The sequence below is a fragment of the Schistocerca americana genome, chromosome 10 (assembly GCF_021461395.2).
Source record: "Schistocerca americana isolate TAMUIC-IGC-003095 chromosome 10, iqSchAmer2.1, whole genome shotgun sequence".
NCBI lineage: Eukaryota > Metazoa > Arthropoda > Insecta > Orthoptera > Acrididae > Schistocerca > Schistocerca americana.
This window is the reverse complement of record NC_060128.1, coordinates 139,774,308-139,799,056: the sequence shown is the minus strand read 5'-3', so window position 1 is coordinate 139,799,056 and position 24,749 is coordinate 139,774,308. Positions and strand designations below refer to the sequence as shown.

The 24,749-nt window shown below is 43.9% G+C and overlaps 2 non-coding genes across 2 annotated transcripts; one reads left to right on the top strand and one right to left on the bottom strand.

The window, feature by feature from the left end:
* Positions 1-3,145: 3,145 nt before the first annotated feature.
* Trnas-cga lies at positions 3,146-3,220 on the bottom strand. Its single transcript has one exon. It is a non-coding gene; the product is annotated as a tRNA-Ser (tRNA).
* Positions 3,221-16,763: 13,543 nt separating this feature from the next.
* Trnar-ccg lies at positions 16,764-16,841 on the top strand. Its single transcript has one exon. It is a non-coding gene; the product is annotated as a tRNA-Arg (tRNA).
* The last annotated feature ends 7,908 nt before the right edge of the window (positions 16,842-24,749 follow it).

The window sequence follows — 24,749 nt, the reverse complement described above, 5'->3', positions numbered from 1 at the left end:
TATATGCCAACTAGCTCTGCAGATCACGAAGAAATTGAAGAAATGTATAATGAATTAAAATAAATTATTCAGATAGTTAAGGGAGACTAAAATTTAATAGTCATGGGTGACTGGACTTCGGTAGTAGGAAAAGGGAGAGAAGGAAACATAGTAGGTGAATATGGATTGGGGGTAAGAAATGAAAGAGGAAGCCGCCTGGTAGAATTTTGCACAGAGCATAACTTAATCATAGCTAACACTTGGTTCAAGAATCATAAAAGAAGGTTGTATACATGGAAGAATGCTGGAGATACTAGAAGGTATCAGATAGATTATATAATGGTAAGACAGAGATTTAGGAACCAAGTTTTAAATTGTAAGACATTTCCTGGGGCAGATGTGGATTCTGACCACAATCTATTGGTTATGAACTGTAGATTAAAACTGAAGAAACTGCAAAAAGGTGGTAATTTAAGGAGATGGGACCTGGATAAACTGACTAAAGCAGAGGTTGTACAGAGTTTCAGGGAGAGCATAAGGGAACAATTGACAGGAATGGGGGAAAGAAATACAGTAGAAGAAGAATGGGTAGCTCTGAGGGATGAAGTAGTGAAGGCAGCAGAGGATCAAGTAGGTAAAAAGATGAGGGCTAGTAGAACTCCTTGGGTAACAGAAGAATTATTGAATGTAATTGATGAAAGGAGAAAATATAAAAATGCAGTAAATGAAGCAGGCAAAAAGGAGTACAAACGTCTCAAAAATGAGATCGACAAGAAGTGCAAAATGGCTAAGCTGGAATGGCTAGAGGACAAATGTAAGGATGTAGAGGCTTATCTCACTAGGAGTAAGATAGTTACTGTCTACAGGAAAATTAGAGAGACCTTTGGAGAAAAGAGAACCAATTGTAAGAATATCAAGAGCTCAGATGGACACCCAGTTCTAAGCAAAGAAGGGAAAGCAGAAAGGTGGAAGGAGTATATACAGGGTCTATACAAGGGCGATGTACTTGAGGACAATATTATGGAAATGGAAGAGGATGTAGATGAAGATGAAATGGGAGATATGATACTGCGTGAAAAGTTTGACAGAGCACTGAAAGACCTAAGTCGAAACAAAGCCCCGCGCGTAGACAACATTCCAATGGAACTACTGACGGCCTTGGGAGAGCCAGTCCTGAAAAAACTCTACCATCTGGTGAGCAAGATGTATGAGATAGGCGAAATACCCTCAGACTTCAAGAAGAATATAATAATTCCAATCCCAAAAAAAGCGTTGACAGATGTGAAAATTACCGAATAAATCAGTTTAATAAGCCACAGCTGCAAAATACTAACGCGAATTCTTTACAGACAAATGGAAAAACTAGTAGAAGCCGACCTCGGGGAAGATCAGTTTGGATTCCGTAGAAATATTGGAACACGTGAGGCAATACTGACTCTACGACTTATCTTAGAAGCGAGATTAAGGAAAGGCAAACCTATGTTTCTAGCATTTGTAGACTTAGAGAAAGCTTTTGACAATGTTGACTGGAATACACCATTTCAAATTCTGAAGGTGGCAGGGGTAAAATACAGGGAGCGAAACGCTATTTACAATTTGTACAGAAACCAGATGGCAGTTATAAGAGTCGAAGGGCATGAAAGGGAAGCAGTGGTTGGGAAGGGACTGAGACAGGGTTGAAGCCTCTCCCTGATGTTATTCAATCTGTATATTGAGCAAGCAGTGAAGGAAACAAAAAAAAAAAAAATCGGAGTAGGTATTAAAATCCATGGAGAAGAAATAAAAACTTTGAAGTTTGCCGATGACATTGTAATTCTGTCAGAGACAGCAAAGGACTTGGAAGAGCAGTTGAACGGAATGGATAGTGTCTTGAAAGGAGGATATACGATGAACATCAACAAAAGAAAAACGAGAATAATGGAATGTAGTCGAATTACGTCGGGCTGAGGGTATTAGATTAGGAAATGACACACTTAAAGTAGTAAAGGAGTTTTGCTATTTGGGGAGCAAAATAACTGATGATGGTCGAAGTAGAGAGGATATAACATGTAGACAGGCAATGGCAAGGAAAGCGTTTCTGAAGAAGAGAAATTTGTTAACATCGAGTATAGATGTAAGTGTCAGGAAGTCGTTTCTGAAAGTGTTTGTATGGAGTGTAGCCATGTATGGAAGTGAAACATGGACAACAAATAGTTTGGACAAGAAGAGAATAGAAGCTTTCGAAATGTGGTGCTACAGAAGAATGCTGAAGATGGGTAGATCACATAACTAATGAGGAGGTATTGAATAGGATTGGGGGGAAGAGGAGTTTGTGGTACAACTTGACTAGAAGAAGGGATCGGTTGGTAGGACAGGTTCTGAGGCATCAAGGGATCACCAAAGTAGTATTTGAGGGCAGCGTGGAGGGTAAAAATCGTAGAGGGAGACCAAGAGATGAATACACTAAGCAGATTCAGAAGGATGTAGGTTGCAGTAGGTACCGGGAGATGAAGAAGCTTACACGGGATAGAGTAGCATGGAGAGCTGCATGGAACCAGTCTCAGGACTGAAGACCACTACAACAACAACATCATTTCATGTCTGTGAGTCTGTCAGTGTGTTTGTATAACAGAATGGACAACAGCAGTATTACAAAGAGTATCTTTGATGTAGACGTTGATGTGTGGCATCTCTGCAGAATGACCACCATACTGCTGCACGCACAAGTGTTTCGGAGCACATGGTTCATCGTACATTGTTGAACATGGAGCTCCGCAGCAAAGCCCCCAACGTGATCACATATTGACCCAACGACGTCGTCAATTATGATTACAGTGAGCACGTGACCATCGGGATTCGACCGTCGATCAATGGAAACGTGTCTGCTCCTCAGGTGAATTACATTTATGCTACACTAGGTCGATGGTCGTCTCCACAAACGCCGTCATCGTGGTGAACGGCGGCTCGAAACGTGCCACGCGCCACGGATGCAGGCTGGTGGGAGCAGTATTACGCTACGGGAGACCATCTCCCGCGCTTACATGGGACATGGAGTAGTAATCGAAGATACGCTAATAGCTACAAACCAGCTGCATCTCTTCACTTAATCTACATTACACTAGAATGAGATTTTCACTCTGCAGCGTAATGTGCGCTGATATGAAACTTCCTGGCACATTAAAACTGTGTGCCGGGCCGAGACTCGAACTCGGGACCTTTGCCTTTCGCGGGCAAGTGCTCTACCAACTGAGCTACCCAAGCACGACTCACGCCCCGTCCTCACAGCTTTACTTCTGCCAGTACCTCGTCTCCTACCTTCCAGACTTTACAGAAGCTCTCCTGCGAACCTTGCAGAACTAGCACTCCTGAAAGAAAGGATATTGCGGAGACATGGCTTAGCCACAGCCTGGGGGATGTTTCCAGAAGCTGTGAGTACCGGGCGTGAGTCGTGCTTCGGTAGCTCAGATGGTAGAGCACTTGCCAGCGAAAGGCAAAGGTCCCGAGTTCGAGTCTCGGTCGGGCACACAGTTTTAATCTGCCAGGAAGTTTCATATCAGCGCACACTCCGCTGCAGAGTGAAAATCTCATTCTGGAGTGAAAATTGTGTGACCATCAGACATTTGAGTTCAAACGCTGTCCATAAGGGCAAAAATACATAATTCAATAAACGTCACCCCATACATGGAGTCAGTGTTATGCTATGGGGAACAATCACATCAGCTTCCACGAGACCTCTGATAGTTAACGATAGCATCATGACAATTGTGACATGCGACAACCTCATTGCTTAACAACGGCATCCCTTTATGCTCGATGTCTTCCCCGATGACGATGGGATCTTCGAGCAGGATAATTGTCGCGTGCCACAGTCGTGCTACAGTTATTTGAGGACCTCGATAGTGAACTCACGTGATTTGCCTGATCGAAACCACCTCCCAGACGCTGTCGTGCGTCAGCTCAGCGCCCACAAAGCATCGCTCATAATTTGCGGGAACTGCGTGGCCCGTGTGTACACATCTGGTGCCACTTAGCTCCGGAAACCTACCACGGATTTATCGAATCCATGCCAGGCAGAATCGCTGACGTATTGCGTTCGAAAGGTGGACCAACACGCCATTAGCCGGCTGGGCGTAAGATTTTGGTTCATCAGGGTGTCATGCATCTGATCCGATTATCAGGTGCCATATAGCGAGCGACATTTCTCATTTAAACTCTGCTCGTAGCTACTGGTGCACGGCTTAGCAACGACAGTACGGTCCATTTCAATCACACACTTAATAACTACACTACTGGCCATTACAACTGCTACATCACGAAGATGACGTGCTACAGAAGCGAAATTTAACCGACAGGAAGAAGATCCTGTAATATGCAAATGATTAGCTTTTCAGAGCATTCACACAAGGTTGGCGCCGGTGGCGACACCTACAACGTGCTGACATGAGGAAAGTTTCCAACCGATTTCTCACACACAAAGAGCAGTTGACCGGCGTTGCATGGCGAAACGTTGTTGTGATGCCTCGTGTAAGGAGGAGAAATGCGTACCATCACGTTTCCGACTTTGATAAAGGTCGGATTGTAGCCTATCGCGATTGCGGTTTATCGTATCGCGACATTGCTGCTCGCGTTGGTCGAGATCCAATGGCTGTTCGCAGAATATGGCATCGGTGGGTTCAGGAGGGTAATACGGCCTCGTATCACTAGCAGTCGAGATAAGAGGCATCTTATCCGCATGGCTGTAACGGATCGTGCAGCCACGTTTCGATCCCTGAGTCAACAGATGGGGAAGTTTGCAAGAGAACAACCATCTGCACGAACAGTTCGACGACGTTTGCAGCAGCATGGACTATCAGCTCGGAGACTGTGGCTGCGGTTACCCCTGACGCTGCATCACAGATAGGAGCGCCTGCGATGGTGTACTCGACGACGAACCTGGGTGCACGAAAGGCAAAACGCTATTTTTTCGGATGAATCCAAGTTCTGTTTACAGCATCATGATGCTCGCATACGTGTTTGGCGACATCACGGTGAACGCACATTCGAACCCTGTATTCGTCATCGCCATACTGGCGTATAACCCGGCGTGATGGTACGGGGTGCCATCGGTCACCTCGTGCTCGCATTGACGGCACTTGGAACAGTGGACGTTACATTTCAGATGTGTTACGACCCGTGGCTCTACCCTTCATTCGATCCCTGCGAAACCCTACATTTCAGCAGGATAATGCACGACCGCATGTTGCAGGTCCTGTACGGGCCTTTCTAGAAAGAAAATGTTCGACTGCTGCCCTGGCCAGCACATTCTCCAGATCTCTCACCAATTGAAAACGTCTGGTCAATGGTGGCCGAGCAACAGGTTCGTCACAATATGGCAGTCACTACTCTTGATGAACTGCGGTGTCGTCTTGAAGCTGCATGGGCAGCTGTACCTGTACGCGTCATTCAGGCTCTGTTTGACAGGCGTATCAAGGCCGTTATTACGGGCGCGAGTGGTTGTTCTGCGTACTGATTTCTCAGGATCTATGCACCCAAATAGCGTGAAAATGTAATCACATGTCAGTTCTTGTATAACATATTTGTCCAATGAATACCCGTTTATCATCTGCATTTTTTCTTGGTGTAGCAGTTTTAATGGCCAGTAGTGTATTATGGTGAGACTACATGCTCCACCGTGGCGGCTGGCGTCAGGTATAGCTGGCTCGTCGTTTTCCGAGAGACGGTCCTTTTCAACATAGACAGCAATTAATCCCGACAAGTTGCTCATTTCCAGGAGCTGCTACTAGTCGGGGGCCCTAATCTGGTTAAGAGATTTCCCGGCTTACATAAGAGTTGTTTGCCTGCCGCACTAGAGAGGCGATTTTCTGTGGTGAGACGCCTGACATCAGCATGAACGCCGGGAATATTCAGGAGGCGGGAGGAATTCATTAACGGCACGTGACCGGGCGCACTGGCCCGTACAGCTCACGTGACCTTCGAGTCTCTGACAGAGGCGCCTCCAGAACATTCCAGAAACGTGTGCTTTCCTAGCAACGTCTGAGCACGTGCCTGAGAAAAGTTATGCGAAATTGTTAAGGCTTTCTTGGCCACTTGTTGACAAACTGCCTATTGGCTTCTGTCTCGGGTTCTTCGGCCGACGTTCATCTACTGATTTTACTGACGTTCTGGAGCACATCGGTTCCATTTTCCCGCAAAACATCACAAAGCTTTTCCATGCATGTCTCTCCACGAGCTATTTCACGTGGAATGGCGATTTATACGAACAGCTGGAAGGCGTCGCCATGGGTAGTCCTGTCAGTCCAGTGGTGGCCAACTGCTTCATGGAACAATTCGAAGTACAGGCACTGGACTCGGCGACTTGCAAACCTAAGGTGTGGTACAGGTACGTCGATGATACTTTCGTGGTGTGGGGCCATGGTGAAGAACAGCTCGCTGACTTCCTAAGACACTTGAACAGCCTCCATACAAACATAAAATTTACCATGGAAGTAGAAAAGGACAAAAAAATGCTATTTCTAGATGTGCTGGTCACAAGAGACGGCGAAAACCTGGGACACGGCTTGTATGGAAAACCGACACACACGGACCGATAATCAAAATCAGGATCAAAGAACATAAGCGACATTGTAGGCTGGGGCAGGTGGAGAAATCGTCCGTGGCAGAGCACGCACGGGGTGAGACCGACCACGTAATAAAATTCGCCGACACGGAAGTTGTGGCTGGAGAGGAGCACTATCACACGCGCTTGTTCAGAGAAGCTGTAGAAATACAAAAAACACGTGAACAGCTTCAACAAGAAAGAGGAAAGCCTTAAGGTAAACGGATCCTGGCTTCCCGTATTGCAGCGAACGACCGTCGCAGGTAGCAAGAGGAGAACGGCACCGGAAATGACCGCGGAGAAGCCCTCGGACGTTGGCGCGCCAGGTGCATATAGTCTGCGGCCGCGAGCTCGGCTCCAGTTCGCCACCGGCAATGGAGGGTGAAGCTTTGACAATGCCAGCCACTCGTGCTGGCGAAACGTCAGTAAAATCACTAGATGAACGTCGGCAGGAGAACCCGAGACAGAAGGCAATAGGCAGTTTGTCAAAAGTGATGTGGCTGGGCTATTTATAGATGTGGAGGGAACTTCAGGAGTACCCCGAGAAAGTTTGATACGGTCGTCACTGTTTACAATATACACAGGGTATTTAAAATAAAGTGTCTATGTCATACAGGAGATAGTACAGATTGAAACTAAAAAAAAGTATAAACATTTTTTTCCAAAAAGCCGGGCGCGAAAATCTGACTTTTCAGGGGTTTTACATCGTTTTCTGTAGATCTCTGAGATAAGTGGTCAAGAGCTTTGAATACACCTGGCTTAGCAGCCATTTGTGCACTTATCGAAAGAATGGGCATATCTCAGCTATCCTGCAGAACAGGGTCAAAGAAACTACTAAATTCCGTCCGAACAGGTCATGAAGGCCCAACGGTACCGACCGGCCGCCGTGTCATCCTCAGCTCGCAGGCGTCACTGGATGCAGATATGGAGGGGCATGTGGTCAGCACACCGCTCTCCCGGCCGTATGTCAGTTTACGATATCGGAGTAGCTACTTCTCAGTCAAGTAGCTCCTCAGTTTGCCTCGCAAGGGATGAGTGCACCCCGTTTGCCAACAGCGCTCGACAGAGACGGATGGTCACCCATCCAAGTGCCAGCCCAGCCGGGCAGCGCTTAACTTCGGTGATCTGGCGGGAATCGGTGTTATCACTGCGGCAAAGCCGTTGACGCAGTAGAGGGTCAAAATTTAAGCATTACAAGTCTGTTCCAAACCAGACAAACTGGGTCTATAACACTGTCTTGGGGAACGCCGGAAGTCACTTCTCTTTTACTCGATGGCTTTCCGTCAGTTACCACGAACTATGACCTCTCTGACAGGAAATCACGAATCCAGTCACGTAACTGAGACGATATTCTATTCACTAGAAGCCGCTTGTCTGGTGCAGCGTCAAAAGTTTTTGGAAATCTACAATTACGGACTCAATTTGAAACCCCTTGTCAATAGCATTTAACACTTCGTATAACTAAAGAGCTAGTTGTTGACTGCGTGGCAATGTTCAGATGTGTGTGAATTCCTAAGGGACCAAACTGGTGAGGTCATCAGTCCCTAGACTTACACACTACTTAAACTAACTTATGCTAGGAACAACACACACACACACACACACACACACGCACCACACACACACACACACACGCACCACACACACACACACACACACACACACACACACACACACACACACCCTTGACCGAACCTCCGGGGGGAGGGGCCGCTGCGTGGCAATAGACCGTTTTCTACGAGGTATTTCACAATGTTCCAACACAATATATGTTCCATAATCCCGCTGAATATCGACGTTAATGATATGGGCCTGTAATTTAGTGGATTACTGCTACTACCTTTCATGACATGTGCAACTTTCCAGTCTTTGAGCACGGATCTTCCGTCGAGCGAACGGTTGCTTATGATAGTTAAGTGTGGAGTTATTTTACCAGCTTACTCTGAAGGCAACATAAGTGGTATACACAGTAAGGACCGGAAGACTTGCTTTTATTAAGTGATTTATGTTGCTTCGCTACTCCGAGGATATCTGCTTCTACGTTACTCATATTGGCAGCTGTTCTTGATTCGATTTCTGAAATATTTACTTCGTCTTCGTTGGTGAACGAATTTTGGAAGGTTGTGTTTAGTAACTCTGCTCTGGCAGCACTGTTTTTTCGATAGTATCTCCAGTGCTATCGCGCAGAGAAGGCATTGATTGAGTCTTGCCACTATCATACTTCACATACGAGCAGAATCTCTTAGGATTTTCTGCCAGGTTTCGAGACAAGGTTTCGTTGTGGAAATTGTTGTTAGCATCTTGCATTGAAGTCCGCCCGAAATTTCGAGCTTTTGTAAAAGATTGCCAATCTGGGAGGTTTTGCTTTTTAGAACACTAAGAGTCACAAAGAGATTTTGTGTCAAATAGTAATAAAAAGTGGGAGGAGCACCAGAATGTCACAAATAAAATACCTCACAATTAAAACGTACAACATGTGCTTTTCAAACTACTGATAGGCATGGTTAGCAAATGAAAGATTTTGATAGAGAACAAACGATGTATTTACCTTAATAATGTTCAAAAGTTATCATATATATATATATATATATATATATATATATATATATATATATATATATCAGTTCATGATATCCAATATTACAAATTTACTCTTTCTGATGGACACACGTCCAGATCGTCCGCTCTCAAAACTCCGCCATCTCTCTCCCCACATCCACCACTGCTGGCGGCTCACCTCCAACTGCACAACGCTACGCGCTGTTCACATCCAAGTGCCCAACACTACAACACAGAATATACCAACAATGCAAACCAGCCACAAACTTCACACAGCACAGTCAGTGATTTTTATATAGAGCCCTACGTGGCGTTACCAACATAAAAACCTAAACAGCCTACTTACAAAGTGTGAGCTCGCACAACATGATGGAAGTTGTGTGGTATTTTATTTGTGAAATACTGTTGTTCCATGCCACTTTTTTATCACAGTTTGACGCAGCGTCACTACGTGACTTTCAGTGTTGTAAAAAGGGTGTACATCTTATAATGTTGGAAGATCTACTGCTGATGGCGTAGATCTGTCGAAATTGGAAATAGAAATAAAAAGAATTAGAAGCGATTTTGGCAAACGTGATTTTTCAAGAATAATGCAGCTGAGTTAGTTATCGATGCATTCCGCAGGAATAAAATATGATGACATGGAAACAGGAGAAGTTGAGACTGTAAAATTCTTGGGATTACAACTTGATAAATTCAGTTGGGAGCAACATACGAACTGCTAAAGCCCCTAAGCAAGTCTGTGTTTGCAATACGGATGATGTCAGGCATGGGAGATATAAATATTAAGAAACTGGCATATTTTGCTTATTTTCACTCCATTATGTCATATGGTATCATATTTTGGGGTAACTCGACAAACAGAGAAAATTGTTTTTACAGAAGCGTATAATAAGAGTAATGAGTAGTGTAAATCCAAGAACATCATGTCGAAAGCTATTCAAAGAATTGGGCATATTAACCACAGCTTCTCTGTATATTTGTTCCTTAATGAAGTTTGTTGTAAATAATACACCTCCTTTTCCAACTAACTGCTTAGTACACAGTATCAATACTAGGAACAAGAACAATATACATAAAGATTTAAAATCACTTACTCTTGCCCAGAAAGGAGTCCAGTATTCAGCAACACATATTTTCAATAAGTTACCAACAACCATTGAGAGTTTAGTTTCAGACAAGGCACAATTTAAACATAATTTAAAAGAATTTTTGGTGGCCAACTCCTTACATTCCATCCATGAGTTTCTCAACAAGTGCAGTAGACCATTTTAATGAAAATTTATTATACTTTAATTTTTGACAATACTTGGTTGTAACAGCCAAGTAACTACCTACTGCGTGAATGATGGATGTATGGAAAGCAGATGTAAGTCTTAAGTCTGTAAATAGTGGAAGTTTAATTTTAAATCTTGTACATACTCTGACTGTTCTTAACTGAGGATCACTGAAATGAATAATTTACTTTCATTTTTGGCAATACTTGGTTGTAATAGCCAAGAAAGTAGCAAATGTCTGAATGATGGATTTAATGAAAGTAGATGTAAGTATTAAACATGTAAATATTAGAAGTTTAAATTTAATTGATGTACATAATTTTATTGTTTATTGACTGAGGATCATTAAAATTAATGAAACTCAAGTTTCTCTAATTACATTTTTGTAATGTGTTTATCTGACATGTTTCACACTCAGGACGATTCCCTCTTTTATGGGTCTATGGAATGAATAATTAATTTAATCTAATGTAATCTAATCTAATGAAATGTCGTCCCAGTTGGAGACAGGGAAGTGCCGAAGGGGTCGCAAGATAGGACCAAGCAAAGGGTGCAGACAAAGAGATGGTTCAAAAACTGACTGAAAAAAAAATGACATACGATTTAAGATTTAACCGGGAGAGGTGCATGTTTTCTTCTGTCCCCAGTGTTGGTGTCTTCCGTCTTCCCCTCGACCTGCAGCTGTAACCGCACAGTGTTGTTTTTCACTGTGTCACTTCAGCACACGTCAGTCACTAACAGGGATTATGTGGCAACCGCGCCCTTGATTCACACCGTTGCCGCCAACACAGCTCCTCATGCGACGTTCTTCCTTGTGCTTCGCATCACTGCCGTGGCACCTCATTTCCAGAGTGCAGGTACGAAGAAAATATTCTGTTTGACCGAAGGCTTACGATTTTTTCTATTTTCTGCCTACTGGGCACTCAAGCGAGAAGCGACGATGGGAGGAAGCAAAAATAAATAAATTCATAAAGTAACATAAAATAAAAATAAAATTAATACTACTGTTGTTGTTGTGGTCTTCAATCCTGAGACTGGTTTGATGCAGCTCTCCATGCTACTCCATCCTCTGCAAGCTTCTTCATCTCCCAGCACCTACTGCAACCTACATCCTTCTGAATCTGCTTAGTGTATTCATCTCTTGGTCTCCCTCTACGATTTTTACCCTCCACGCTGCCCTCCAATACTAAATTGGTGATCCCTTGATGCCTCAGAACATGTACTACCAACCGATCCCTTCTTCTAGTCAAGTTGTGCCACAAATTTCTCTTCTCCCCAATCCTATTCAATACCTCCTCATTTGTTATGTGATCTACCCATATAATCTTGAGCATTATTCTGTAGCACCACATTTCGAAAGCTTCTATTCTCTCCATGTCCAAACTATTTATCGTCCATGCTTCACCTCCATACATGGCTACACTCCATACAAATACTTTCAGAAACGACTTCCTGACACTTAAATCATTAATACTACTAATAACAATAATAACATTGTCGACTACCTACGGCTGGCGCCGTTTCTTCGCCTTTAGTCACCGTTTTCTTCTGTCTTAACTTTCGTCACCGTTCATATTCCTTGATTGCATTGCCTTCTCCACGTCATTTTCCCAGTTGCGTCGTGGGCGACCCCTTTTCTTTCGCAGGAATGGTATCCATCTACATCTACATCTACATGGCTACTCTGCAAACCACATTCAAGTGCCTGGCAGAGGGTTCATCGAACCACCTTCGCAATTCTCTATTATTCCAATCTCGTAAAGCGCGCGGAAAGAATGAACACCTACGTCCTTCCGTACGAGCTCTGATTTCCCTTATTTTATTTTGGTGACTGTTGCTCCCTATGTAAGTCGGTGTCAACAAAATATTTTCGCATTCGGAGGAGAAAGTTGGTGACTGGAATTTCGTGAGAAGATTCCACCGCAACGAAAAACGCCTTTCTTTTAATGATGTCCATCCAAAATCCTGTATCATTTCAGTAACACTCTGTCCCATATTTCGCGATAATACAAAACGTGCTGCCTTTCTTTTTCGATGTACTCCGTCAGTCCTATCTGGTAAGGATCCCACACCGCGCAACAGTATTCTAAAAGTGGAGGGACAAACGTAGTGTAGGCATTCTCCTTAGTAGGTCTGTTACATTTTCTAAGTTTCCTGTCAATAAAACGCAGTCTTTGGTTAGCTTTCCCCACAACATTTTCTGTGTGTTCCTTCCAATTTAAATTGTTCGTAATTGTAATAACTAGGTATTTAGTTGAAATTACGGCTTTTAGATTAGACCAATTTATCGTGTAACCGAAGTTTAACGCGTTCCTTTTAGCACTCATGTGGATGACCTCACAATTTTCTTTATTCAAGGTCAACTGCCACTTTTTGCACCATTCCGATATTTCTTCTAAGTCGTTTTGCAGTTTCTTTCGATCTTCTGCTGACTTTATTAGTCGATAAACGACAGTGTCATCTGCAAACAACAGAAGACGGCTGCTCAGATTGTCTTCCAAATCTTTTATACAGGGCTATTACAAATGATTGAAGCGATTTCATAAATTCACTGTAGCTCCATTCATTGACATATGGTCACGACACACAACAGACACGTAGAAAAACCCATAAAGTTTTGTTCGGCTGAAGCCGCACTTCAGGTTTCTCCCGCCAGAGCGCTCGAGACAAAATGGCGACAGGAGCCGGGAAAGCGTATGTCGTGCTTGAAATGCACTCACATCAGTCAGTCATAACAGTGCAACGACACTTCAGGACGAAGTTCAACAACATCCACCAACTGCTAACTCCATTCGGCGATGGTATGCGCAGTTTAAAGCTTCTGGATGCCTCTGTAAGGGGAAATCAACGGGTCGGCCTGCAGTGAGCGAAGAAACGGTTGAACGCGTGCGGGCAAGTTTCACGCGTAGCCCGCGGAAGTCGACGAATAAAGCAAGCAGGGAGCTAAACGTACCACAGCCGACGGTTTGGAAAATCTTACGGAAAAGGCTAAAGCAGAAGCCTTACCGTTTACAACTGCTACAAGCCCTGACACCCGATGACAAAGTCAAACGCTTTGAATTTTCGGCGCGGTTGCAACAGCTCGTGGAAGAGGATGCGTTCAGTGCAAAACTTGTTTTCAGTGATGAAGCAACATTTTTTCTTAATGGTGAAGTGAACAGACGCAATGTGCGAATCTGGGCGGTAGAGAATCCTCACGCATTCGTGCAGCAAATTCGCAATTCACCAAAAGTTAACGTGTTTTGTGCAATCTCACGGTTTAAAGTTTACGGCCCCTTTTTCTTCTGCGAAAAAAACGTTACAGGACACGTGTATCTGGACATGCTGGAAAATTGGCTCATGCGACAACTGGAGACCGACAGCGCCGACTTCAACAGGATGGTGCTCCACCGCACTTCCATCATGATGTTCGGCATTTCTTAAACAGGAGATTGGAAAACCGATGGATCGGTCGTGGTGGAGATCATGATCAGCAATTCATGTCATGGCCTCCACGCTCTCCCGACTTAACCCCATGCGATTTCTTTCTGTGGGGTTATGTGAAAGATTCAGTGTTTAAACCTCCTCTACCAAGAAACGTGCCAGAACTGCGAGCTCGCATCAACGATGCTTTCGAACTCATTGATGGGGACATGCTGCGCCGAGTGTGGGAGGAACTTGATTATCGGCTTGATGTGTGCCGAATCACTAAAGGGGCACATATCGAACATTTGTGAATGCCTAAAAAAACTTTTTGAGTTTTTGTATGTGTGTGCAAAGCATTGTGAAAATATCTCAAATAATAAAGTTATTGTAGAGCTGTGAAATCGCTTCAATCAGTTGTAATAACCCTGTATATCCATCCTACGTGGCTTGAGCTTTAAGTAATCCAGCGCAGTGGCAAATACATATTTTCCTCTCCGTTGTTCTTCTTATCTGTTTGTTCCACAGAACAGAGTTCATTGCCCTCGTAACAGCTCACCCTTTGTTAATCCTGCTAGTGATTTCATCAGTGCCTGTAGCCTGTTAAGTACATAATACCCTAAGATATCCTGCCATTTCCACACCTACACGTACTTCTCCATCTACCTCCAAAATATTTAGTTTTTCCATTCCAACAGCCAAGTGCTGACACTAACAGCCAAGTACTCACCCGACCGAGCTAGGTGGCGCAGTGGTTAACACACTGGACTCGCATTCGGGAGGACGACGGTTCAATCCCGCGTCCGGCCATCCTGATTTAGGTTTTGCGTGATTTCCCTAAATCGCTCCAGGCAAATGCCGGGATGGTTCCTTTCAAAGGGCACGGCCGACTTCCTTCCCCTTCCTTCCTTCATCCGATGAGACCGATGACCTCGCTGTCTGGTCTCTTTCCCCAAACAACCCTCCCCCTCCCCCAAAGTACTCACCCTCCTTCATGTTCATCTTCAGACCAGCCTTGGCGTATTCCTCTTAACACACAGCTGAAATCATCTTCATCTTCTGCTAGTACAGTCTAGTCATATGCAAATTAAAGGCTAAATATCTCGCTGTCTTCTACTGTCACGTCAATAACCTGTCATTTTTCATGCCAGGTCTTCAGTATCGTTGCTAAATACATCTTAAAGAGGGTCGGTAACAGCGCACACTCCTGCTGTAGACCCTTAAACATCTATAATTCTTCTCTCCAGCTATTTCATATTCTTACTCTCACTGTGTTGTTCTCGTGTAATTTCATAACCGCCTTTATCAGTCTTTGATCCTACTCTATCTGTCAACTTTTCCCACAGTTTCTTGGTGGGTGCATCATCGTATGCTTTCTCTAGGTCAGTCAGTGCAACTTGGGTCTCCCACTTACTCTTTGTGTAAGTAATAAAAAAAAATCTAGAATAAGCTTTTCGTCGCTAATTAAAAGGGAGTTGTTCCTTTCATCTAAGTTGGACACTTGTATAAACAATGCGATGTCGTCCAACTAGCTTTGTAAAGAAATATTACCGATCAGACGTCCATCGTTAACACGATTTATATGGGAACACAGGGCTTACTTCACACAGCTGCCAGTTATGCAGCTCGTTCGGGTTCAGCAATGGAGACCTGTCTTCTAGTTCGCTGCGCTGTTGTGAGTCAGTGGTCAGCGTTTGGGAACTGAAGCAAGTACGTTGTCTATCTTAGCCGATTTCTGCCTACTGAGAATTTGAGCGAGTTGCGACATTGGAGAAAGCAAGACCAAAATTGGAGGTCGTATATAACTACCAGGAAAATAAAATCTGTTCTTTATTACGTGAGATACTAGAAGCAATGCAAAACAGCTGCCATATAGAACAAAACAAATATTATGTTTTACTATCAACTTTTTTGAAAAGTTTATACAATTTACAGTTTATTTACTTTATTTAAGTTTAATCATCTTTTCGATATTGCAGCTCTTCTTATTTTGCCTGCTCGCTTCCACTCAAAATTTGCTGATCATCTAATGCACAGAATCAGCATACAACAAACATACAAACTGGTTTACAAATTCTTAAAACTAGCGAGATGTTTACGAAAAATTAACAACAGAAGAGAACTACCGTATACAAAAATCGACAGCCCGAGCAAAACAGCTGCTACAAGAATACGCATCACAGAGCAGTAAAACAGTATTTGTCACAATAGAACACCTGTATAAATGTAACCATATGCTGTCTGGGTGGTGGTGGTGGGTTTGGGGTTTGGGTTGTTTGGGGAAGGAGACCAGACAGCGAGGTAATCGGTCTCATCGGATTAGGGAAGGACGGGGAAGGCAGTCAGCAGTGCCTTTTCAAAGGAACCATCCCGGCATTTGCCTGGAGCGATTTAGGGAAATCACGGAAAACCTAGATCAGGATGGCCGGACGCGGGATTGAACCGTCGTCCTCCCGAATGCGAGTCCAGTGTGCTTCCAACTGTATCTCTGTGAACTTTTCCCGCAGTTTCTTGGTGGGTGCATCGTCGTATGCTATCTTTAGGTCAATCAGTGCAACTTGCGTCTCCCCCTCACCCTTTGTGTAAGTAATAAAAAATAATAATTCTAGAATAAGCTTTCCGTCGCTAATTAAAAGGGAGTTGTTCCTTTCATCTACGTTTGACACTTGAGTAAACAATGCAACATCGTCCGACTAGATTCATAAAGAAATAACTATTCCGATCAGACGCCCGTCGCTAACAAAGGTTTATGAGAACAGGGCTTAGTTCACGTAAATGTCAGCTACACAGCTCGTTCAGGTTCAGCATTGGGGGCCTGTCCAGAATGAGATTTTCACTCTGCAGCGGAGTGTGTGCTGATATGAAACTTCCTGGCAGATTAAAACTGTGTGCCCGACCGAGACTCGAACTCGGGGAAGGTAGGAGACGAGGTACTGCCAGAATTGAAGCTGTGAGGACGGGTCGTGAGTCGTGCTTGGGTAGCTCAGTTGGTAGAGCACTTGCCCCCCGAAAGGCAAAGGTCCCGAGTTCGAATCTCGGTCCGACACGCAGTTTTAATCCGCCAGGAAGTTTCATTGGAGACCTGTCTTCTAGTTCGTTACGCTGTTATAAGTCAGTTGTCAGCGTTTGGGAACTGAAGCATATACGTTGCTTGACTCAAGACTGCCTATTTCAGCCGATTTCTGCCGACTGAGAATTTGAGCGAGATGCGACATTGGAGAAAGCAAGACCAAAATTGGAGGTCGTACGTAACTTACAGGAAAATAAAATCTGTTCTTTATTGCGTGAGATACTAGAAGCAATGCAAAACACCTACCATATACAATAAAACAAATATTTTGTTTTACTTTAAACTTTTTTGAAAAGTTTATACAATTTATAATTTATTTACTGCAATGATACATTTAATCATTTTTCGATATTGTAGCTCTTCTTATTTTATCTGCTCACTCCCACTCAACATTTGCTGATCACCTAATGCACAGAATCACCATACAACAAACATACAAACTGGTTTAAAAATTCTTAAAACTAGCCAGATGTTTACATAAAGTTAACAACAGAAGAGAATTATCGTATGCAAAAATCGACAGCCAGAACAAAACAGCTGCTACAAGATTACGCATCACCGAGCGATGAAACAGTATTTGTCACAACGGAACACCTGTATAAATGTAATCATATGCTGTTTGGGAGATGGTTTTTTTATACAGGTGTTCTGTTGTGACAACAGTGTTGGCATTCAAATATTGTCTTTTTTCCTGGGGCGATTGACTTTTGTCTATGATACAGCTCTTCTGTTGTTAATTTCTGGTAAACGTCTTTCTAGTTTTAAGAATTTTTAAATGATTATCTATGTTTCTTGGACACTGAATTTGTGTTATTACGTGATTAGCAAATGTTGAGTGGCAGCAAAGACAGACAACAAGAAGAGTTACAATATCCGAAAGATGATTAAATTTGTACTTCTCGTCATTCATACTACCCAGACTACATACCTCTCTCTTTCTGTCAGACACACACACAAACAAACAAACAACGCTTTGACATCCCGCTCCAATCTAAAAAAAAAAAAAAAAAAAAAAAAAAAAAAAAAAAAGGAAACGAATGCACATCACATTCCTAGATGAACACGAATGATGGCAGAAATCTTGTGGCTCACTGATAAACTACACACATCAAAAAAACGTTTTGCATCACCCCGGTTCCCAGAACTCCTGAAGATAGGCGTTGACTGTGGATATTGTATCACAGACACAGTCCCTTTGACTGTTCAGAGATGTCACTAAACTCGCCCACAGATGTAAACAACCATGCATGAGCAGCGAATATTAGACGGTCGGGGTTCGACAGCCGATCAGTTCCAGTCATTCCACCAGGAAGGAGGTACACGGCTCGTATTGTCTGTAGTTCAACCATGCCTAGACGGTCAATACCCGGTTCGATCGCGTCCGCATTGTTACTCTGTGCCAGAAATAGCTCTCAGCAAGGGAAGTGTCCAGACGTCTCGGAGTGAATCAAACAGATGCTGTTCGGACATGGAGGAGATCCAGAGAGACAGGACCGATCGATGACGTACCTCGCTCAGGTCGCCCACGGGCTATCACTGCAGTGGATAACCGCTACCTACGGATTATGGCACGGGGGAACCCTGAAAGCAACGCCATCATCTTCAATAATGCTTTTCGTGCAGCGACAGGACGTCGTGTTACGACTCAAACTGTGCGCAATAGGCTGGATGATGCGCAACTTCATTCCCGACGTCCATGGCGAGGTCTATCGTTGCAACCACGACACCATGCAGCGCGGTACAGATGGGTCCAACAACATGCCGAATGAACAGCTCAGGATTGGCATCACGTTCTTTTCGCCGATGAGTGTCACATATGCCTTCAACGACACAATCGTCGGAGACGTGTTTGGAGGCAACCCGGTCAGGCTGAACGCCTTAGACACACTGTCCAGCGACTGCAGCAAGATGGAGGTTCCCTGCTGTTTTGGGGTGGTCACGGAAGACGCCGTAACGGCTGTACTATACGTGAATCTCATCCTCCGACCGATAGTACAACCATATCGGCAGCATGTTGGCGAGGCATTCGCCTTCATGGACGTGCACATCTTGTGAATTACTTCCTTCAGGATAACGACATCGCTCGACTAGAGGCGGCCAGCATGTAATCCAGATACGAACCCTATCAAACATGCCTGAGATGTTTATGAACGACGTGACCCACCAACCACTCTCAGGCATCTACGCTGAATCACCGTTGACGAGTGGGACAATCTGGACCAAGAGTGCCTTGATGAACTTGTGGATAGTATACATCGACGAATACAGGCAAAATGGTTCAAATGGCTCTGAGCACTATGGGACTTAACATCAGAGGTCATCAGTCCTCTAGAACTTAGAATTACTTAAACCTAACTAAGGGCATCACACACATCCATCCCCGAGGCAGGATTCGAAACTGCGACCGTAGCGGTCGCGCGGTTCCGGACTGAAGCGCCTAGAACCGCTAGGCCACCCGGCCGGCAGTACAGACTCGCATCAATGCAAGAGGACATGCTACTGGGTATTAGATGTACCGGTGTGTACAGAAATCTGGACCACCACCTCTGAAGGTCTCGCTGCATGGTAGTACAACATGCAATGTGTAGTTTTCATGAGCAATAAAATACTCGGAAATGATGTTTATGTTGATCTCTATTCCAAGTTTCTGTACAGGTTCCGAAATTCTTGGAACCGAGGTGATGCATCACTAACAGTAAGAAATAACAATAGCAAAAGAAGTAACTACTTTAACAAATCATAAGGAAACATTAAAAAACTGTAAGTAATACGCTAACTGCTAGACATATAGCGATTCCCAATATGAAATGGACGAAAAACAGAAAACTCGAAAATGTTCCTACATGACAAGTTGTAGAGTGTGAGGTAGATACAAAACCAGCAGCACACACAAACAATAGTAGCATGTGAAGCATCTGGACAAATATACCTGTACATAGTCCAGTCACATTAACGTGACCACCACCTATGCTCGACGTCAGTGTGTAATGGCAACTCATCCTAAGGAAATGCAATCCGACAACAAAGGAAGTAGGTTACAGTACACTTGTTCGCCCACTGCTTGAATATTGCTCACCAGTGTGGGATCCGTACCAGATAGGGTTGATAGAACAGATAGAGAAGATCCAACGGAGGGCAGCGCGCTTCGTTACAGAATCGTTTAGTAATCGCGAAAGCGTTACGGAGATGATGGATAAACTCCAGTGGAAGACTCTGCAAGAGCTGGCCGAAGTGGCCGTGCGGTTCTAGGCGCTGCAGTCTGGAACCGCGAGACCGCTACGGTCGCAGGTTCGAATCCTGCCTCGGGCATGGATGTGTGTGATGTCCTTAGGTTAGTTAGGTTTAACTAGTTCTAAGTTCTAGGGGACTAATGACCTCAGAAGTTGAGTCCCATAGTGCTCAGAGCCATTTTTGAACCATAGTGCTCAGAGCCCATTTGACTCTGCAAGAGCGACGCTCAGTAGTTCGGTACGGGCTTTTGATGAAGTTTCGAGAACATACCTTCACCGAGGAGTCAAGCAGTATACTGCTCCCTCCTACGTATACCTCGCGAAGAGACCATGAGGATGAAGTCAGAGAGATTAGAGCCCAATCAGAGGCATACCGACAATCTTTCTTTCCACGAACAATACGAGACTGGAATAGGAGATTCGATAGAGGTGCTCAAAGTACCCTCCGCCACACACCTTCAGGTGGCTTGCGGAGTATGCATGTAAATGCAGATTGTCGACAGCTGGCAGCACTAGCAGTGTCGGGAGCACGCAGCAAACAGTGCAGTCGTTTCGCAGAAACGGAGCGATTTATCTGGCTTCCAAAAGGAATTCATGCAACTGTTGAGCACCCGCTCGCCCAGATGAACCGAAAGAAGCTACCAACAGTGTCTCCTCGACGACCATTCACCGAACGTTGCTGCGTGTGGAGCTCCACAGCACGCCCTGTTTTGTGCACTCGTACTGATTGCCTTTCGCCGGTGACGAAGGCTGGAATTTGCACCGCTATACTACAATTGGACGTCTATTGAGTGGCGACAGTTGGCCTTTTCAGAGGAAACAATTTTATGCTCCAGCAGGCAGATGATCACGTTAGCATGTACAGGGGGAAAGTGAATGGTCCAAGCTGGAGAAGGGAGCGTTATGGTTTGGAGAATGTGTTCATGGAATGCTTTGGTGGCATTCCCTGGGTGATTTAGTCAGTCGGGAGGGCATAATGGATCAATACAAGGATGCGTCTATCCTTGAGGATCATGTCCACCTTTTCACGCAGTTCGTTTTTCTTCTGCACGATCTTATCTACCAGCAGGATAATGCGACGTGTCACAAAGGTCGCACTGGACCACCATTTCGAGTTTACCGTTCTCCCTGTCTACCAAACTCCCCGGATTCAAACCGAACCGAGGACCTCTTCGACCGGGCTGTTTATTCGCGCCATGGATCCGCAGTCGAGATACTTTGCGCAGCTGGCCACTGTACTGGAATCGGCAGGGTTTCACATCCCTGTCCGCAACTTCCAGAACGTCATTGAGATCCTTCCTTCCTATATGTCTCGTAGCAGTACACGTTGTCGGACGTAATATTTAAGCCTTCTGACAGTGGTCACTTAATATTATTAGACAGTGTATAAGCGTATTATTACCAAATTCAGTATACTTCATTTGAGTCGTTTAGCACAGCGTAAGTGGACGACATAATATAAAGCCTCAACCCAGTATCATGTCTCTTTAGATTTCTAATATATGTAGATTACCGTTAGCCAAAAGATTAATATAACCTACTTAAGAGTGTAATATACAGGGTGGTCCATTGATCGTGACCGGGCCAAATATCTCACGAAATAAGCGTCAAACGCAATAACAACGATGAACGAAACTTGTCTAGCTTGATGGGGGAAACCAGATGGCGCTATGGATGGCCCGCTAGATGGCGCTGCCATAGGTCAAACGGATATCAATTGCGGTTTTTTTTTAAATAGGAACCCCCATTTTATATTACATATTCGTGTAGTACGTAAAGAAATATGAATGTATCAGTTGGACCACTTTTTTCGCTATGTGATACATGGCTCTGTAATACTCATAAACATATGGCTCACAATTTTAGACGAACAGTTGGCAACAGGCAGGTTTTTAACTTAAAATACAGAACGTAGGTACGTTTGAACATTTTATTTCGGTTGTTCCAATGTGATACATGTACCTTTGTGAACTTATCATTTCTGAGAAAGCATCCTGTTACAGCGTGATTACCTGTAAATACCACATTAATGCAATAAATGCTCAAAATTATGTACGTCAACCTCAATGCATATGGCAATACGTGTGACGACATTCCTTTCAACAGCGAGTAGTTTGCCTTCCGTAACGTTCGCACATGGATTGACAATGCGCTGACGCATGTTGTCAGGCGTTGTCGGTGGATCACGACAACAAATATCCTTCAACTTTTCTCACAGAAACAAATCCGGGGACGTCAGATCCGGTGAACGTGCGGGCCATGGTATGGTGCTTCGACGATCAAACCACCTGTCACGAAATATGCTATGCAATACCTCTGGCCGTCCGGTTCTAGGCGCTTCAGTCTGGACCCGCGTGACCGCTAAGATCGCAGGTTCGAATCCTGCCTCGGGCATGGATGTGTGTGATGTTCTTAGGTTTAAGTAGTTCTAAGTTCTAGGGGACTGATGACCACAGATGTTAAGTCCCATAGTGCTCAGAGCCATTTGAACCATTTTTTTGATAAAGTGGGGACCAATTATCCTTACTTCCATAATGCCGCACCATACATTAACCCGCCAAGATCGCTGATATTCCATTAACCGCAGCCATCGTGGACTTTCCGTTGCCGAATAGTTCATATTGTGCCGGGTTACGTTACCGCTGTTGGTGAATGGCGCTTCGTCGCTAAATAGAACGCGTGCAAAAAATCTGTCATCCTCCTGTAATTTCTCTTGTGCCCAGTGGCAGAACTGTACACGACGTTCAAAGTCGTCGACATGCAATTCCCGGTGCATAGAAATATGGTACGGGTGCAATCGATGTTGAAGTAGCATTCTCAACACCGACGTTTTTGAGATTCCCGATTCTCGCGCAGTTTGTCTGCTACTGATGTGCGGATTATCCGCGACAGCAGCTAAAACACCTACTTGGGCATCATCATTTGCTGCAGGTCGTGGTTGACGTTTCACATGGGGCTGAACACTTCCTGTTTCCTTAAATAACGTAACTATCCGGCGAACGGTCCGGACACTTGGATGATGTCGTCCAGGATACCGAGCAGCATACATAGCACACGCCCATTGGGCATTTTGATCACAATAGCCATACATAAACACGATATATCCGCAATTGGTAAACGGTCCATTTTAACACGGGTAATGAATTGCGAAGCAAATACCGTCCGCACCTGCTTTATGTTACGTGATGCCACGTTTGTGACTATTACAGCTCCTTCTAGCACAAAATGAAAAAAGTTGTCCAACTAAACCATTCATATTTCTTTACGTACTACACGAATATGTAATAAAAAATGGGGGCCTATTTAAAAAAAACGCAGTTGATATCCTTTTGACCTATAGGCGGCGCTAGCTAGCGGGCCAACCATAGCGCCATCTGATTTCCCCCTTCAAGCTAGATGAGTTTCGTTCTTTGTAGTTTTTTTCGTTTGATGCTTATTTCCTGAGATATTTGTCCGGTCACTATTAATGGACCACTCTGTATAGAGTCTTTCGCAGAAAGAAAATAAAAATAAAATCTCAATGAAGATATCACATAAAGTGTTGAAAGATGTGTAACTACTAACGAAACTATAAATGTCGTACATAAGACGGATTTTTTCTCTTTTTTGTGGTACATTTAATTTATCGCGTGCAACATTTTTCATCGATAAAGTTCATTTAAGTAATATTTTTCAATAATCCTATATTTTTATTAAATATATTCACATGATCATTAAATCTACTGAATGTTAAATGTGCACTGAAAAATTACAGGAAATTTAGACATCCGTGGGATGAACAGCGCACAGTGTTTGGAAATTTCTGTTGGGGGCACAGAATCGTCTTGGTACAGCTTTGGATGAACATCCCGAGAAACCACAATCAGTCCGGGGAAAACCCTCAGAAATCACATTAATATAATTTCTTATCACGTGTTTTGCTTCAAGATCCGGAAACTGTTTGTTGTACGGCAGTGACTGGATCGCTATTATCCTAAAGCTATTATATTTGTAGGGTTTCATGCTGCCTTTACTTTTTGCATTTGTTTACACATTAGGGCATTCACGCAGAGCCAATTTTAGATAGATAGGTTTATTTTTTATGGCCTTAGTTCATTGAACCGTACTGCTAACGGTCTGGTACAAATGTGAAACATATATAGACAGAAATCAAAATATAAAAAGTTTGAACAGCGATTTAAAATTACTTTATAATGCATAGGTGCAGTACGTACAGGTAACGAAACTTGGCTTATTAACAGGAAACAAAACAGAAAATAAAAAGGAACTCAGCAGAGACTGGGACTGATACATCTGGAAATTACAGTGTTTATGCAACCATAGATAGAACTTCAAATTTCTTGTACGCACGTTACTCGTAGAAAACAGAATAGCGCTTTGCATATTTATGGTTCAAAAAAAATGGTTCAAATGGCTCTGAGCACTATGGGACTCAACTGCTGTGGTCATAAGTCCCCTAGAACTTAGAACTACTTAAACCTAACTAACCTAAGGACAGCACACAACACCCAGCCATCACGAGGTAGAGAAAATCCCTGACCCCGCCGGGAATCGATCCCGGGAACCCGGGCGTGGGAAGCGAGAACGCTGCCGCACGACCACGAGATGCGGGCGCATATTTATGGATCATAGTGACATAATAAAGGAGAAAAGCTTGT